Below are 15477 nucleotides of genomic sequence, written 5' to 3'. Positions count from 1 at the left end.
GTCCTTCATAAATCGTGCATCATTTTTCAAAAGAGTCATTGGCATTTCACTTCATTTTTTATCTGCCTTTTTTTCTTTCTCTAAATATCCCACCCCACTGCTCTCACATTCTCCTTGATATTCATTTTGTCTTTTTAAGAAAGGACAGGCTGCTTTGATCTTTTCTTTTCTCCAATTTCTGCACACTTCTGACACCATAATTGCTGTGGTTTCACCTATTCTATCAAAAGAGATTAAATGAAATTAAGCTTGTTTGTACGTGCTGTTCTTTCCACAGCTTTACATTCTTTAGTTTCTAGGTCAGGAAAGAGTTGTAACTGGGCCTTGTGTGCACATCTTTGTTTTTCATCGGCTGAAGAAGTGACTATTTTGGTATCTCTCTCTGTACGATCTGAATGTGAAATGCTTTAGAGTCATTTTGTCTGTGGAGGTATGGGAGCCAGTAATAATAATAATAATAATAATAATAATAATAATAATAATAATAATAATAATAATAATAATAATAATAAAATTCAGGCAAAAAAGTCATGTGAGAGGAAGAAGTGCGTCCATGTCACTGTGAATGGCAGACTGCCACATTAATACGATAGTTCTACCAGTCAACAAGTCCACAGATCGATCTGAATGTGTCAAACTGTAGCAAATGGACAGACTATATTATATGAAGTAAACAACTCCTCTCTCTGACTTCACCACATTCATTCAATTCTAAATGAAAAATAAAAAAAAATCACTATTAATAATAATGATCATATTAATAGTTATAATCTGTTCCATCACAGAAAATGTGATGAGTGTAACTTCAATACAAAACGAATGAATCGTAAGAGCAACCACTGTAGTCTGACTCCTAAACAAATGACTCCAATGGATCAAATACATCTAGTACAACCAGTTTAGTTCAAGTCCCAAACAAAAGACTCTACTGAGTATAATTCAACCTCCAAAATGAATTTGTAATGTAATGAAAATGAATGGCTCTAACTGATTAGTTTGAAGTAATCGAAAGCATACAGCACAACTAGTCTATTTCCCAAATTAAAGATTCTAATGAGTCAGTTCTTTTTAGTGAATCAGACATATACAGCTTGCAGTTTTGAGCCTTAAATCAGATACTGACTTATTGACAACATGTAGTTAAAGTACTAAAAAATCAGTAATGTAATTGTTTGGAGGTTGTTTGCGTTATGTTTCACAGCCCTAATAATAATACTCGAACAACAAAATCCACTCTTTTTCCCAAATGGAGTCAGAATGAACTAAAAAATCTGAATGCAGAAAGGAGACTTGGCCTTACGATTTCAGAAGCCTACCACATGTCACTGTAGTGAAGGGAATAAAGATTTGAGGAAATGAAATGATGTGGATGAGTGTGTGTGATCAGAAAAGAACTATGACATTGACAAAACCCTAAGCCCTTCATGAATGAAACAGATTCTCTCTCCCTCGCTCGCTCTGTTTTTCTCATGTTCTTGGCAGGGACGATTCACTGACATCACAGCAGGCCTAGCACCAGCCAATAAATTATGAGTGAAAAGTATTTGGACCAATAAAAAGGCTGCCATATTTCCTGGGCAATAAATCTGGTTCCAGATTGCAGCGGCGTGTGTCGGCTGACGTGTTTATATTTGGAGGGATATGGGGGCTGGGGTTTTTCCTGTGCAATTAATCTGGTTTGGGATTGACTCTCCTCAGAGGTCACATTCACACACGTACACACAAGGGATGCTGGGATATGCAGCCATTCTTTTTTTCTTTTTTAACAAATTGTCACGCTTCGCAGTCGCTGTGCACCTCCTTGCAGCTGAGCCATCTGTCCTTCAGCCCGGCAACAGCCCAAATGTATAAACATAGCTAACCCACTAGCATATTTTTTGTCAGGCTATTTTAAGTTCCCCCTTAATCTTATAACCCAGATTGCTAACAGCTGAGTGCAAAATTAGCCCTTTATCGCTTCACAACCAATCAAAGACCACTTATCCTTAACCACTATGCTAAAATCAGCCAAACAGAATCCAATATTTCACACCCTTGCTATACAGGTATTTGATAATTTGGCAGAAAATGACCCGTCGCATACTTCTACATCATTTTAATTGCACTAGCAATTTCCAATCCTCCATCATCCATCCTGAACGGGCCTGATAAAACGTCTTATATCCTGCCGCTAGACTGCGAGCGTGTATCCATGACATTATCACCTCCATATAATTAGCGCAATCTGCATGGGAAAGCTATGTGATCGAGGCATTAGCACGCCTCTGCTACATCAGACAACATCGATACATTTCAGTAAAAGGCGCTGTTTGTTCGGAATCATCCTAATCTGATTAATCTATTATTTCAGCCCCACACTGTAATTACTAGGGATTCTATTATATGATTCTGTATGTAGAAAAAAATGAGAGAAAGAGAAAATCATTCAGGAAAAAACCATGGCGACAAAAACCCGGCATCTTGACAGCGTGACATTGTAAAAGCACTGTAAAAATGCTGTAAAACTGTTTATGTGATGCCTTGAGGAACGTGTGCTTAAAACCCCCTTCATTTTGATTTTCTTGAAACCTATGTTATGCGAGCGCTCCGGCTATTCTCTAACTATAGTAAATCAAAGTGAGTAAATGTGCTTGGATGTGCTCACATGCCCTTGTAATGTCAAACGTTACAAAAAAGTATCAAAAAATAAAACACAATGTCAAAATATTCTTAAATAAAGACCACCTTTGCATCAGAATATATAGTTGGGTTCAAAAGTCAGTCCATATTGGAAATGTGGGATTTGAAAATGGCAATAGGCTTTAGGATTTTAATTCATCTAAAATATTTCTAGGTCACTAATCAAATGTAAGCAATTTTATAACATTGATCATGTGACTTTTTCTGTACAGACAGTCAGATCTTGTTCCATTGAATATCAAGATTGATCAATCTTAAATCATGGTACAGAAAATCATGTTTTAAACAAACTGCTGCTGTCTATATAGAAAAAGGATGACAAACCAAGAAATTCTGAAATTCTATTTGCCAGTTAGAACTTGTAAGTGAAAATTCAAGAATAAAATTTGTATTTTTAAAAATATAATAATAAAAAGATAGTATATATGTATATTTTTGTATATTAATATATATATATATATGTATGTATCACATGACTTCAGTTTCATACATAAAACGTATGTGTGAGTAACTGTTAACATTCTGAATTAGAATAAGAAAGGAGGGGTTGGTACTTGAAAGTCTTTTGACCACTGAAATCATTAAAATCATATTTGATTTGAAGCTTAATCATGTGTAAACAGTTCTTAAGTTGTATCATAATAAGAAACGTAACACCTAACAGGGTACTAATAAAGACCTGGGCTGGTAAACCAAGGCCAAATCAAGTTCAGATTTATTGTCACTCCAGCTAGAAGTCTGTTAACATCCAGTACAGTAAATACGACTAACTGTACAAGTCAATACAACAAGGTATTTTTACCAAAGCCTGCTGAGATTTCAATACCAACCGCTGCACGGGAGATCTAATTGTTCAATATTCTGTAGAGTGTATTGTAGATGCATTGTGCCAGGATGTACCTGTCATGGATGTGGTAGTCTGCTCCTTTTATTGGGTCAGGGTCAGGCACTGTCACTGCTGTCTTGGCAATCAAACGCCTCTCCATGCCCGTCAATAGCCATGGAACAAAGAAAGAAAAAGGAGAGTGAGAGAACGTCAGGGCTGACTGTTACTCAAAGCCTGGCAGCCTAATTCTACTTTAATAACCTAGTCATTTGTACCTTTCATACATATACTTACAAAGTTTTACACTTGAGTCAGCCTACAGAGAGCGAAATACTTTATACGGACCCGTGTGTAGAGGTAACATGCTATTTTCTCTCTTTCTTTCTTTCTTTCTTGACATTCACTTCATTTAAAACATGCTTTTGCAGTCCAATCAGGCTTAAATAATAGCTCTGAAAACTGCCAATTTAACTAAGAATATTCACAGCATTACAAAGCCTGACGGAATGAATGAGGCGGCTTCCCTCCGCAGAGTTGAGAGGGAATGTGGCGGACCTGAGGTTGTGTCAAGCAATATATTGATGGAATCCAATTAAGACCTTTAAACTGCGGAGAGAGCTTGAAAGATATTGGATAAGTTTTGTATTACAAAAGAACGGAGGCTAGTCAAGGAGAGGTTTCTCTCTATATTTATATATATAAAACGGTAAAAAATGGGCTTTTGCTTTATATACTCATTATTTCTTGAACAGTCTTTCAACAAAAGTAGACCACCCATTTTCTACATTGTTCAGTTACGAACGGCAAACTAAAATGCTATTAAGTAAATGGTACAGCCAAAGTACAGTTCAAAGTATGCAGGAATGAGTGCTGGAGATACAATGTTTTTAAAGTTGTGACCTTGGGGATGGTTTTTGTCCATTTCATTATAAAACCACTGTTATTAAGGGCTGTTACTGAGAATCCTACCTGAGTGGCTGCTTGTACCTTGCTGAACGAGACAATTTGCAAACAGTAGATGGTTTGACCCTGAAGAGAAAGCCTTGCTATATGGACTAGAACACAATAGCACGTAGAGAGCAATGGTAAAGGTTTGCGAACCGTGCCCAATAGATCCATAACCACAGCTAGACACACAACCGTAAGAATAGCTAAGCATATTAGGAAACATTCACATCAGGCAGTTCTCCAAAAGCAAAACAAAAGAAGCTGGAATTGCTTTCGTTATTAGGATGAAAGGTACAAAAATAAGACAACACAGACAATTATTTCAAGGCGTGGAAGAGGGGGATGGGCGCTGTACTTTTGAACCGCATGCTATATTAGATACCGAATCCGTTCGTGAACATGCTTCTCTCACGCTCCCATTAGAACCGGATACCTCCCCCACCCCAAAGCGAAATCAGAGAAAGCCCCTTCGGTCCTGGCTGGTTTGCATAAAGCAAACAAAATTAAATTTGCTTTGCTAAATCAAAGCTTGTATGGTATTCCAAGCCACTCTCTCTGGGACAAATTACTTCAAACAGCCTCCTTTGTATCATAACAGAGAAGGAGAAAAAAAGAGGAAAAGAAGAAGAGAAAATCATTCCAATCAGCACGTCTCTGAAACTCTCAGCACAGGAATTAATTATTGAACCCTGGCGTGAGTTAGGCTGTCTCCTAGCAGAAGCGCGACACAGATCTATTTATTTGCAAAAATAATTTTTCACTCTTGAAAATACTCTGTTGCCAACTATGCTGCTGTTTCAAAATGGAAAACAAGAAACGGTAGGAAGAACTTCTATACCTCATTTACACCTGGTGTATCATCAAAAGTAGACAGCGCTAAATATTAGTGTAAACAGTACAAATTGTTTAGAGTTTTACCACTTTTAAATACATTTGAATGTGGGCAAAAACATGTGGCCACAATGCATTTATATAGTGTAAATGCTCGTGCTCACTTATAAATCAAACACTAAACTAAACGAAGGTTTAGACTTTGCTGGTTAATTAAGGGTTTTAAATAACCCTTCAAATGAAATAACTATCAATGCACATATAATGATATCATATTGGTTATGGCCAATAACAAAAATGTCTTTATTTAGTGAAAACAGCCAATATTGTATATTTAATTAATTGTGCACACTCGTTTTCATTATCTAGATGACATTTAGCTTGATCATCAACATTTATTTTTAAAATTAATCTTTAAAAACATTTTTGAATTGTATATAGTCCATATAAAATTAATTATATGCCTTAATATGCATGTGTGTTACAAAATTGTGTACATTTCAAAACTGACATAGTCGGTAACAACCAAACATGTAATCTTTAGCCAATCTCAAAATGATTAACCAATGATTAACACTTTATTTTAAGTTTTTTTTGTTTAACACTTTATTTTAAGATGTAATTATATGTTATGCATACTTGCATGTAACCCTAAGCCAAACCCTACTCCTTACTCTAACCCTACAGTATATAAGTCAAAGACTTAATTAATATTACTCAATACTTAAATATAACTATACTATAAAAAGTAACCCCATTTTTCTCTTTATTACAATGTAATAATGCTAAAATTCACTGGTAGCATTTGAAATGACTGCTTTTAGTTTTTAGTTTTTATATTTTTCATTTATTTCAACAAAGTAGCTCAGAACTTTAATACTGCTCATTTATTTGGCATGGAATCATAGACTCTGCCTCAGCATTTGTGCAGAGAGAGGAGACACATTTAAAATGTACATTAGTGCCAGGTGTAAATGCACGGTCATTTGTGTCAGCTGACCAGTGACCGCTTATGATCATCTTAAAGGGATAGTTCACCCTAAAATTAAAATTACATCCTCATTTACTCACCCTGATGTTGTTCAAAACATGTATGACTTTCTTCTGTGGAACATTAAAGAACATGTTTTGAGAAATATAGCAGGATTTTTGTCCATTGCTTACTTACATTCTTCAAGTATCTTCTTCCGCAGAAGAAAGTCATACAGGTTTGGAAGAACATGAAAATGAGTAAACACGGTATGACCAAATTTTTGGGTGAGCTATCTCTTTAACACCAAGTGAAAACCAGGCCCTAAAGAGATTCTAGCCGGTTGTCTTACGCTAACATGACATGGCCTTACATCTAGAGGTAGCCAGCCCTGATCTGACCCTGATCGGCCTGACCGAGCATCAGAAAACCTCTTCTTTGCGTTTTCCAAATAAACTGTTTACAAATCCCCGGTTAATAGGATCACCCCTCATTGACTTCAGCTCTCAGATATAGCTGATGGAATCTATTAGCTGCATGACAGTCAGCTCGCTGGACAGATCAATATCCTGAGGCTCTTACGGCTCTGCTGTGTGCCGTTTCTCCTCGTCAGCTCTAGTTTGAACCTCAAGGTTTCCTCTGTGTGTCCGGGTGTCTTTTATGACATGAAAGTGTTAATGACTATCTCCAGTACAATATGTAGAGTGCAATCGTCTCTTTCCTTCTCTTTTCCCCCTCCAACCCCACCACCTCCTCCTTGTGCGTGCATACGTGTCTGTAGATGGTGTTACTGTGTTTCCAATTAAGTTGAACTGTGGGCAGATCAATGAGGCTCGGGTGAGTGTGTGTGAGCGCGCGTGTAAAATGAGCAGCTCTGGGCCCTGGGAGCATGCAGAGAACTAATTTATTGAAGCGGGGTTGCGCTACAACCAGAGAAGGTGGGGTTGGTGTGGGATGGCGATGGTGAGTGGGGGGTATTGCACTCCATTATATTATACTACATTTAAAGAAATAGAAATCACACTTGCCTATTTCACCATTTAAATTAGCAGCCTTCTTCAATTTTAACACTTTGTCAAATGTTTCAGGTCACTGCTATTCCGGCACACGAACAATGCAATATTAATACTACTTTTGGTGTAAAAAGGGGTTGAGGGAACCAGAATAAGAGAAGAAAGAAGGAACTCACACTCCACCCTTTATTCTCCTTTATCAGGAATGGGAATCTCATCTGACTAGATACAACTCTAATATGTTCAGCTTTTCTGTACAGACACAGCAAGAGAAAGGGAAAGAGAGACATGAGGACACGTGTACTAGGTGTGTTCACTCATTTTAGAGCTTTACATCTTTGAACAACCAGCATAAACCACCCAAAAAAACAAAAACAAAAAAACTCAGATAAACCTATATATTGACCTATGTTTGTGGGTGTTATAATTAACATGTAATGTAAGTTATGTAACTAAAATCATCATAATTTACTGTAAATGCCATTGAATTAAAGCCAAAACATTTTTCTAGGATCTCCTATAGTTTGTCTCCCTTACATAAATCTATTACTTGCTAAATTTATATTAAGAACATGTCAACCCTTAACTATACTATACATAAAAGTTAACTATAAATTCAAGACACAGCATGCAGGAGTGTCATTCAGTATTTTACAAGTGTCTATGCAATAATTAAAATGCATTAATATTATTTATTTTGTGTAATATTAAACTGGGTAAAATATCCATTCATATATTTTTTTAAATATGTATAAAATATATTGCTTATATACAGTAAAACAATAATATTGTGAAATATTATTCTACATTTTAAAAAGGGATTTGTATTTTATCATTTTAAAATGTAATTTATTTCTTTGATGTTAAAGCTGAATTTCTCAGTATCACATGATCCTTCAGAAATCATTCTAATATGCTGATTTGCTGCTCAAGAAACATTCCTATTATTATGTCAAGCAGTTGTGCTGCTAATATTTGTGACCCTAGACCAAAAATTGTCTTTAAAGTTCAAATTAAGTTCTTAACAATGCATATTACTAATAAAAATCATTAATGCCAAAAATTAGATGTATGGATTGTTTGAGAATCTACTGTAAAATAAAAAGAGTAATGTTTTGTAAGCACTAGAGAGACAGTATTTCTTCCTTACTGATGTCTCTGCATATTAAGCTGGGGTAGAAGAAAGCAGTTTAACATCACAAAAATGACACACTTCACCTTTAATAATAGGAGTAGCATGGAAACAGTGACTTCTTTTTATAATTATTAGGGAACAGATTGAATAATTAGGGCCTTGTTTCATGTCCATAAATTTGCATGACCATTATCTTGATCTGACAGGATACTATATCCATCTTCATTGGACACAGTATTTACATGGCCAGACTGACACACACACACACACACACACACACACACACACACACACACACACACATACACATACACACACACACACACACACACACACACACTTTCTCTCTCTCTCCCTCTGTCTCTCTCAAACATGCTCTCATTAACTACACAAATCAGTGTGCCACGGATGGTGAATGTTTAAAGGAAATCAGGGCCATGTAGCTATTGGACTGGGCTAATTGATAAAGTCATTAGCGAAGCTTGTGTTGATAGCACATCTAAATCACCTCAAACAGAACAGACACCTGCAGCTATGGGTTATTCTGTGAGATGGCATAACAATGAGAGCTACTGCCAAAAAATGAGTGAGAAATATAAGTAATTTAGCAAAACTTATGACAAAACAATGATGGCGCCATGTCTCAAGCACTATTGACTTTTTTGTGAGTGTGGAGATGGCGCATTTATGCAGAAGGAACAACAGTGGCTGAAGAACACACTTAACCTTTTTCATTTTAAAAAATTACCAACACCACCTTCTCAGAAATCCAAAAAGAAGCAAATTGTGAATGCACAAAAGAAAAGGCTTCAGATATCACTGAGAATGAGAAGCAGAGCATTTTGACAAGACATGTATCCACAAAAAAATCACACACAAAATCACAAGCAGGTCTCGTTTTTGTGTGTGTCTGAGGGATTGGCTGAGCTGGATGTAGGGTTAAAAGCGATTAAGGAGGCGGAGCGTAGCACGTGCATAGCATCTACAATGAGATTCTAGCATGATTAGTCAAATCCCTAAAGAGTGGCCTTACTCTCTAAGGCTCCGCTGACAGAATGATTACATCCCAGTGAAAAGACTAAGAGAGAGACGAGAGAGAAAGAGAGAAATAGAACATCACTACAGAGAAAGAGAAAAAAGCAAGAGAATGAAAGACAATGAGATGATAGTAGAGGCTATACACTTGCATTTCCATACACTGTGGGTACGACGGAGTATCTGTGGAGTAAACCCTTGACAATGATCAGACAAGCACAAACAGGTTGGTACAGACTTGCCTTGTTGAAATATCTCTCCCTCTAACATACCGAAGTATTCATGTTCACTCATCCAGATTCATATAGTATAGAGTGGCAGAAAAATGCTTTAATAAAACTATAAAAATAATCTTCAAACCAATAACATTTTTTATTTATTTTTTTTGTATCAGCAGCCAATGAGTGATTGCTCAACATTCAAATACTTAGCTTGTGCTTGCTGTAGCAGTTGCAGTGCTCTTCAGAAATCCTCCACCTTCCCCAGCTCCACCTGTACAGATTTGCTACAGGGTGATTCATGTATGCTATATGGGGGCTTTTTCATATATGTTATATGTGCGGCATCAGTATTACTTACATGCTCACAGCAGAATGTTGTGGATGTATTGGAAGTAGCAAGTATCAGTACTTGCTCTGCTGCAACATAAGCAGCAGCAGCGTAGCAGATTTATTCCGCCAAAAACAAACACATTAACATTGTCATATGCATTACCATGCCAATCCCTCTGAGAGCTGTCATGACACACACACACACACACACACACACATACATATATATACATATATAATATTAGGGACTTTTAATAATACTAAATAATAGTAAGGAACCCATTTCTGGTGTTGACAAAGGGGTACTTGGAAAAAATATGGTGAACTGAAAATTGTTGTCTGTAAAGAGCAAGTCCACAACAGAGAGATCAGAATCAGATAGGAATAGGGATGGGAACAGGTGAATGGCTGTAAGGCGGTGATCAAAAGTGCTGTAACAGTGGGGAGAATGAGAAAAAGAGAAAAAGATTGTGAGGAAGAGAAAATCTCTGATTTCTGTCCAAATAACAGAACCTCATACTGAAAAGTTCAGCCCAAAGCCATCAACATCACAGAGGAAGAAGACCTCCGATTGGACACATGCAAACTTATACTCATACTCATATGTACTAAAGCGGAACTGATTAAACAGATAAACAATTAAAATCAATAGAGGATCGTATTCTGCCCATTTCACAAAGGCTAAAAAAGCACTGCTAGAAGAAGCCACTGGATATTGTTACATTACAGTGTGTGATGCACACAATGATCGTGCGATCGTACAAGTGGGATAGCGATATAAACACAATGTCTTATCACATTGCCCACGCAAGCCTATGGAGAGGCAAGTAAACTAAATATTATTCTAATTTCATTCGTTCATTAGCATGTTCCACAGGTGTCGCCTCTAGCATGCAAATGAGTGAAACTGTGAGGGCGAATCAGATTATTTCCAATTCTAATTCCCTCTCTCAAGTGAAGAGGATCTCTCAGCCGACTGCTGGAGAGGCCAAACTCACTGTGCACTCGTGTCCACAGCTGTCAATAAAAAAAATAAAAAATGACTTGAGGGACCATGCAAAGCTTTTTGTTTTCTGCAGAAAATGAGACAGGAACAGCTGTTGCACTGTACTGCGGCCAGTGTTTCAGCTCTCAGAAGTAGAGCAGGTCTTCATCAAGTTTGGAAAACCACGAGTTTAAGGGGTCACAATGTTTAGAGTAATTTAGAGAAATTTTTGGTCGCTTATGGATATGTTAGAAACAATAGAACACAAAGAGAAAAGATATTTCCATCAAGCAATTCTCTGAGATAACCAAATAGTATCTAAAGCATTGTTTATCTACAATTTTTAATAATTCAATGAATTAAATGAATGAAACATCATCTCATTTGCTTATTTTCTTTTTATATGACTTTCTTATGACATTTTCCCTTCTGTGGAACAATAAAGAAGATATTTTGAAAGTCACTGGGGTTCAGACAACATTGGATCCCACTGGCTTGCACTGTATGGAAAAAATATACTTTATGGTCAGAATTTTTAAATATACATTTGTGATCAAAAATACAATAAAACATATGTTGTATAATATTATTATATGAATATAATAATATTGTGAAATATTATTAACATTTAAAATAACTTTTCTATTTTAATATATTTTAAAATGTACAGTAATTTTGGATTTGGAGCTCAAGAAATATTTCTTTTGGTTATCACAGTTGTGCTACTTTTTTAGAAACCATAATATACTGTAAGTATTTTAGAAGCCTTTGATGAATAAAAAAGTTCAAAAGAACAGGATTTATTTGAAATAGAAATCTTTTGTAACATTATAAATGTCTTTAGTGTCACTTTTGATAAGTTTAATACGTCCTGACTGAATAAAAGTACTACTTGTAAATACATACACATACTCACACTGCACATTCACACATGCCAGTAAAGCATGTCAGAATTGTCATTTTTGGATGAATTATCAGATCTGTGTCTATCAGATCAGATGCCTTTCAATGTGTAATCACACCCAGTTTCCGCAAATGTTTTGCTCCGAGTGATCAGATCACCCAAAAACAAATAGACATGTCAATGGCTATGTATCTATTTGACCTCCAGAAGTAGTGCCAGGACACTGGCTGTTATGGGCAGTCACCTGAACAACACAAACACCCACTTTAGCGCTTTGAAAGCCTGAATAGGTGTAAAAGACAGTGAGAGAGACTGAGAGAAAGAGAGATAACAGAACAGAAAACAGTAATTGTGGCGAGACCGTGGATTGAACTGGATGTACATCTCCAGTCACAGAAGCGTCATGTCACCTGTGGCTTGCTTTCACCACCACACACGTCCACACATCAACACCTCCCTTTTCCTCTCACACTGCCACTTCACCCCCAATTAACACCGGCACACACACACCACCGACCCGGCATCACCTAGGTCAACCCAAGCGCTTCAGTAAATATCACACACTGTCTGAGCTCTAACTGGAGTCAAACAGGAGCTAAATCAGAGGTGAGTCTTCCTTTAGGTGAATACACACTCCACACACACACACATGCACAGTTAACTGTAGCTGTTCACATACAGGCTGCACAGTAGGGCAGATACACGACTGTGTGTTAATTAACAAGCTCACAGAATGTGTTAAATATAACTGACTGTCAAGACCAAGGAACTAAAAACGGTCCATCAACTCACTGATCAATGGTAAACACAATCTAAAGCTCTTCAGCTTCCGCTGTCGTTTTGCTTACAAATGAAAGCAGGCAAAGAACTGGCAAAAGGTTAAAATGCACTTCCTAACCTAATCAACAGATGACTCATTTTTCGTTTCAGTACCGCTTTTGCCCCTAGGGACCCCCCTGTTGCCATGGTAACCTCACCATTCGAGAGTTGCCGTCATTGGTGCCAATCAGAGTGACCGCCATGATGGCAGGGCAGGGCTCTTTGAAGAAGGTGGGCTGTCCAGCTTAAGAAACAACATGCCGAAACAAAACATGACACAATTAAAACTAATGGAAAATACTTAATATCATTAAATGGATGATGCATTGGTGTCAAATCAAAGCGGAGAATGAAGCTGACTCAAGTGCATGTGCATACCAAGCAAATTGCCATGTAAAGGTCCTGACATCTCTGTCTCTTCATCTCTGGTGCAGCAGTAGGTGTACTGTAGATATCAATGGAGTTGTTATTGAGGTGTCCTTCACTGATGCAGACACCATCGCCAACATCCAGCAGACTTGAACCTGATGAGAGATCAGCTACAGTGTGACCCATCATGCTTTGCCTCTGTAATACTTCTGCCTTAACACACCACAGTCTACCTCTCCGTAGTTCAGCAGACTGAATTATATTGCGCCTTTTTTACCTTACATGATGGTATATCTGTTAGTAGTTCATGCACTGAACAAAAATTGTATATTTAGCAATGTGATTTTTGCTCATGATGCATCATATAATGCATCATAATGAACCTTAGGTCTTTGTAGAGATGGATTTTTTATGTTTCTAAATGTCTCTTATGGTCACTAAGGCTGCATTCATTTGATCAAAAATAGAGAAAAAAACAATATAATATTGTACTCTAAATATTCCAGTCTTCCTTATCACATGATCCTCCAGAAATGATTTTTAAAGAAACAATCTTTATTATTATCTATATTCAAACAGTTGTACTATCAAATTCTTTTTTACAGTGGCCCAGTAGTGTAGAACACAACTTAAACAAGCCACAACACAACGAAATTAGCACAACACGATGGAAACAAGTTGCAGCACAACAAAACAGAAACAAGATGCAACACAATGAAATCAGCACAACACAATAGAAACAAGCTGCAACACAAAATTAGCACAACACAACAAAAACAAGCCACAACACAACGAAATTAGCACTACACAATGGAAACAAGCCCGCCGCACAATGAAATTAGCACAAAAAAATGAAAACATACCAGAACACAACAAAATTAGCACAACACAACAGAAACAAACCACAACACAATGAAATAAGCACAACACAATGGAAACAAGCCACAATACAGCGAAATTAGCACAACACAATGAAATTAGTACTATGAGTTGTGTAGTGGAGATTTTGTGTTGTTCACTACAGGGCCTCTGTTGTTTTTAAATATTCAATAGACAAACTGTTGTTATTGTGGTTTATTGTTGTTCTAAATTATTATTTTTGATTATTAAATGTGTTTAAATTTCTTTATTTTTATTTTTTATTTGGTTTAAATTTGTCTAATTTTATCAAATGTTTATAAACTGTATATAACAACAAAATGTGAAATGTCTGTTTTTGAAATGTGCAGAAGCATACCTTCTATCCTGCCATGGTAGGTGTCACCCTTTACAAAAGCTATTGTCCTCCACTGTCCTGTTTTTGAGACATTGGATTACAATAAAGAAAAACAGTAATTTCAACAATACCTGCATCACATATCAAAGCATTACTTGTTGTGAAAAATATAACAATTAAAGAATATGTGATGGAAGAATGTGAAGGCTTTTCACTTTTATTACAAATTCTTAATTTAATTAATAAGTAGAAGCATAATTCTTATAATGTGACAAACATCCTCATTTAATATATGCAGTGTACAATCAATTCTATGGAAAAGAGAAAAAAAAGATAAATTAATATATCTGTTTTACTTGTTTCTCAAGGAATGCCACACAAAACAAACAAATGCGACCTAAAAGTAATCAGAGCAACATTCAATTAGAGGTAAAATATAGGTTCAGATCCTGTAATGAACTTTAATGACTTCTAGACTTTAAATAATTGTAACCTTTCTGCACACCTCAAGTCATCAAACGACCGCATCCATTCATAAAACCAGGAATACAAAGACAAATCATGAATTTCATTTTAGTTTGAGATATCTATTGTTAGCATGTAACAAAACAGTCCCCCCGTGACATGTCTGACATGCACGAGTCTCCCGTCTCTCGCCCAGTAGAGAAGACTGTTTGTTTGTACAATCAATAAACACTTTTAGCTGAGAGAGAAAAAAACAACAAATAAAATGTTGTGTCGCTTGGCTTTGATCTTTAGAACGGCGGTCAGATTACGAGTGACAGAAATGGAGTGGTGTCTGGTGGTCGTCGTGCTGTTTGATGCATGGCACGAGATTGGAAGAGATGGTGTGTGTGAGCACGCCATAGATCTCATTTCTCAGTCCTGGCTGTGCCTTTCTGACGGCAGACTTTATCGCGGTGGAAATGTGTTGAGCCAAATAATGAGACATGAGGGTTCTATGCAAAAAAGAGTGAGAGCTATGTGGAACCTTGTGAATTTTAAGCTTAAAGGGTCAACTAGCTTGCTCTTCCTATTGAAATGGCATAGTAGCAGATGAATTTGTAGATTTATTGCGATTGACCATAAAAGGAGCACATATACAATTCTTCATCTGTTCCGCATTTGTGTGAGCAATACCTGTAAAGTGGAAATATTAGGCAAGTCAGAAACTGAGATTGCAGGAATATCAGTGG

General features: G+C 36.7%; 2 long non-coding RNA genes across 5 annotated transcripts in view; both read right to left on the bottom strand.

Moving 5' to 3' along the window:
* Nucleotides 1-5877, bottom strand: part of LOC122140004 — a 33693-nt gene extending 27816 nt beyond the window's left edge. For all 4 annotated transcript variants that reach the window (XR_006156730.1, XR_006156728.1, XR_006156731.1 and 1 more), the window contains exon 1: nucleotides 3580-5877. This is a non-coding gene — a long non-coding RNA (uncharacterized LOC122140004). The remainder of the gene's footprint in view (nucleotides 1-3579) is intronic.
* Nucleotides 5878-9990: 4113 nt separating this feature from the next.
* The window catches only part of LOC122140003, a 29512-nt gene continuing 24025 nt past the window's right edge, over nucleotides 9991-15477 (bottom strand). Inside the window, exons 2-3 of the long non-coding RNA XR_006156727.1 lie at nucleotides 13075-13220; nucleotides 9991-12940 (exon numbers count right to left, since the gene is read on the bottom strand). This is a non-coding gene — a long non-coding RNA (uncharacterized LOC122140003). The remainder of the gene's footprint in view (nucleotides 12941-13074; nucleotides 13221-15477) is intronic.

The sequence above is a fragment of the Cyprinus carpio genome, chromosome B16 (genome assembly GCF_018340385.1).
Source record: "Cyprinus carpio isolate SPL01 chromosome B16, ASM1834038v1, whole genome shotgun sequence".
Classification (NCBI taxonomy): domain Eukaryota; kingdom Metazoa; phylum Chordata; class Actinopteri; order Cypriniformes; family Cyprinidae; genus Cyprinus; species Cyprinus carpio.
Note: the sequence above shows the minus strand (reverse complement) of the source record. Positions and strands in the feature narration are given on the sequence as shown.